This window comes from Lytechinus pictus, chromosome 12, assembly GCF_037042905.1.
Source record: "Lytechinus pictus isolate F3 Inbred chromosome 12, Lp3.0, whole genome shotgun sequence".
Classification (NCBI taxonomy): domain Eukaryota; kingdom Metazoa; phylum Echinodermata; class Echinoidea; order Temnopleuroida; family Toxopneustidae; genus Lytechinus; species Lytechinus pictus.
This window is the reverse complement of record NC_087256.1, coordinates 1655095-1659244: the sequence shown is the minus strand read 5'-3', so window position 1 is coordinate 1659244 and position 4150 is coordinate 1655095.

Here is a 4150-nt window from a genome sequence, read left to right as displayed (position 1 = left end):
ATACTCCGTGTTTTAATACGTTTTCTTTGGTTGTCACATTCTCTAGCTTCTTGTAAATCAGCTTTGCTTGTTAGTGCTAATACTATTATTTACAACAGATTATTCTTCTTCCAAAATGCAACAAATTTACTCCTGCCAAGGATACCAACCATTTTAAGGAACATCTAGCTCCCTCCACTCATTTTAGATTTTTTTTATTAAAAAAACAAATTGGGGGCTCAGTTTAGGAAAAAATGTTACCCATAACCTTAAAATTATTAAAGGAGAATGAAACCCTTGAAACCAGCTGAATCCATATCAAAGAGAAAAATCAAAGAAACATATTGTTGAAAGTTTGAGGAAGATTGAATGAATAATAAGAAAGTTATGAGCATTTGAATATTGAGATCCTCCCATTGGCAATGCGACCAAGATCTGTGATGTCACACACGTACAACTCCCTCATTACTTTAGTACTTATTTCACTTATATTCTCACTTTTATAGAGTCTATCACAAGGTGAGGTGTTCTCTTTATGAGAGGACAAGTACAGAGGTTTCTCAACATTATATAATTGATGAATCGTTTGTCATATGATTAGAATGAGCAAAAAGAGATGTTTTGGGGTATATTTTCAGTGTCCAAAAGGGGAGAGTTGTTCATCTGTGACATCATAGATCTTGGTCGCATTGCCAATGGGAGGATCTCCATAGCATTAGTGATCTCGACATTCAAATGCTCATAACTCTTCTATTGCTAGTCCTATTTTACTCAAACGTTTGATGATCTTATTCTTTGATTTTTCTGCTTTCACAAAAGCTAACTTGCTCCAAGAGTTTCATTCTCCTTTAAGTACTTTCCCCCTTGCCCAATAAAAATGTTTTAATGACGATAGTTTTTCACAAATAATGAAATAAATGTTAGGTTCCTGACTAGTGTTCATTTAAAACCCCCAAACTGCACCTTTCCTTTATCAGGAAGCGGTGAGGGTGTGGGGAGGGGGGGGGGGGTGATCCACGCTAGAGCATATCTTCTAAAGCCTACAATAATGGGGGAGGGAAGATAATTTTGACACCATCCCTGCCATAAGCCTATGATAAAAGGGTTCATATACTCTCCCATTTCCATCCCTACAGGGGGGGCATTTATATTTATCTGGTAAAAATATCAGCTCAAAGACGGGGAGGAAGCAAAATTGTGATAATTCCACAAATTTCTAGATGGCATTAAATATTTAAATTCAACAAAGTCTGGGGGCATGCTGTGGCATAACAACAATTGTGGGTCAGCTACGGCACAAGAACAAAAATCAAACATGTTTCAGATGACTTTCATATCCTTCTTCAAGACTTTTATTGATGTAAATTTCAAGATGTCTGTTCGCACACATATTTTAATGCTGAATATCAGGGCCCCGTCTTACAAAGAGTTACGATTGATTGGATCAATCGTAACTCTATGGAAATCCATCAGTGTCATAATTTTTTCTACAGAAAATTTGCAAAATGTCCTTTGAAAACAAAAGAAAACAAACCAAATTGTCAAGAAATCAATTAATTTATGGATATACATTCATATCTCGAATTTCTTTTTGAACATGCATTTTATATGTTGACTTTGCTGGCTTTCCATAGTTGCGATTGATCGGATCAATCGCAACTCTTTGTAAGACGGGCCCCTGGATCATTCTATCTATACAGTCATCGAATTGATACATGGTTTCATAGGTCAATATTAAAAAAAAATCATATCTTAAGTTCTTGTTCAGACATAGTGCAACAAATTTCATATTCTTTTTAAAATATTGTTCAGACTTGGGCGTTACATTTCCCAACTTATGTTAAAAGCCAATAGAAAGTTGGGTAGTTTCAAAAATAGGAATTTACATATCCATTCTATGATTGAGAAGTGATTTTACATAAAGAAAAACAATTGTATTGGTCAAACCTCTTTTTTTCATTTAGAAATTTCAAAAGTAAACTTTACCAATAGATATCAGATTCTAGATTACTTGCTCTTTCATACAGTATGTTTTATGATATACTCTTTCATTTCATCTGACACTGAATTCATAGTTTCAAATTGAATTATCTTACGACCGGCTTTAATGTGCTTTTAATATGTCATTTCCATTTTTCCAAATTCAGCAGATCCTTAATCTCATATTTTGTGACAACATTAAGAATTCTGTCACCCACTTTTTGTAGCAGAACAGCAAAAGCATGTCCTGCCTTTGCAAAAATTATGTGGTTGTGGGATGTCTCATCAACTTTGTTCACTTACACCATGTCTGAACAAGAAATAAATCTTTTTTAATCAAACAAATAGAGAAAAAGGACATTGGTAGCAAAAGTCTGACAGACACAGATACTAGAAAGCAATAGGATACAAATACATCGAATAAGAGTATCCATAAAATACAGAAGAAATGTCATTTTTATTACAAATGGAAGACATGGAACTGGAATTTTCCACAAAATAAATAAATATGAAGATAAATATAGTACAGAAGGTGTTAAAGGAGTTGGAAAATCTTGCCAGTATATAACATGTTCCTAAATTGTTACTGTGGAAGCCCACCTTGGTTATAAAAAAACAAGGAAAATGAGAGGGAAGCAAATCAATGATAATTCTTATTCAGATGAAATACCAATTATTCAGCTTTTCTAAGTTGAATTATTACGAGACAATATTAAAATTTGGCTCTTTTTCCCAATTCCCTGAAAAACCTTTTGTTATTGCTATTGATCACAAATAAATTTCTTATGTTTAGTCATCATGTTGAGTCAACAACAAATTGTCCAACTAGCTATGAATAGCAATATATATGAAGTAATTATATTTTCTTTTTAATAATAACTACTGGACTTATGAAGGGCTTTTTGCCTGAGGATACAAATGGTGCTATAAGCCAGTTCACGGTTAGCTCATGATCAACTTTTCTCAAATGACCTTTGTGATTTTTCATTAGGATAAGCACTATCATTTTCAAATGTAGATGTTGCGTAACTAAGCTTTACCGGTAGAGTATTCAAATTCTAAGAACAAAAGGCATTGTATAGACCAGGTGACTAGAATAGTACATCAGGGATAAAGTTTGGAAATCTGTTTTATTGTCTGCCTTTGGCACATTTGACTATTGTTTAGGCTACTGTCAAATACCAGTGATTATGAAGGCTCTATTTATTACTCTTCAGCTTGGATGTGATAAATATTTTGAAAGAAATACATGAATAATCATCAAATCACAAATGCCTATGTCAGTGAATTTGAAAGCCACCTTCATGGTTGTCTCCAATGACCTTTTTCTGCTCGTGCGCAGTTTACAACCGTGAACAGGCTTATTATTACCACAGCTTTAGCTGCACTGCCAGTATAGGTGCTCAAGCATTCAAGGAATTTCTTCCTGACAGGTACCCATTCACCTCACATGGGTTGAGTGCAGCACAATGTGGATGAGAATCAAACCCACGACCCTCAGATTGAAACACAAGAGTTTTTGTAGATGAATGATCTAAATACTATTACAACAAAAAGAAGCTTCTTCCCCTTTTTTTCATTGGAGCAAAAATGGTTGGAAATCTCATTAGATACGTTGATCAGAAGATTAAAACGACTGTTTTTTTTAATAATCAAAATTATTTCTAATAATTCTACCTCTGATTTATCTGCTTCCAGCATCAAACACCACATATACAACTTGTCCCTTTAGAGCTACAATGACATGTCATTTATATTACATTCACATAATATCAATTCTTCAACACATATAAACACATATACAGAAGTAAAGTTAGAATTCATAAATAGATATATACTGTAATCTCTGTTACACATAGATTTGAATACACCCTAACTTTGGAAGCACATGTAGATGAAAACATTTCATAGTAGAGAAAGACCAAGGTAGAAGGAAATAAATCTATTCAACATAAACAATAATGACAAATGTTCTAGTACTGCAGCTAGTGAAGATCAGATAAACAGATAATCTAAAGACATGATAAAAGCTTTGGTTTTAAGCACAAACAAGAGAAAATATTCAACAAAGACCAATGAACACATACATTAATTTAAACTGTCCCCTTTCAAGTCAGTTAAAACGAAAGTGAGTTGCAACAAACAAGATAATTAACACTACTATTGTTCATTTGAGTCAAGTTTTCAAAGA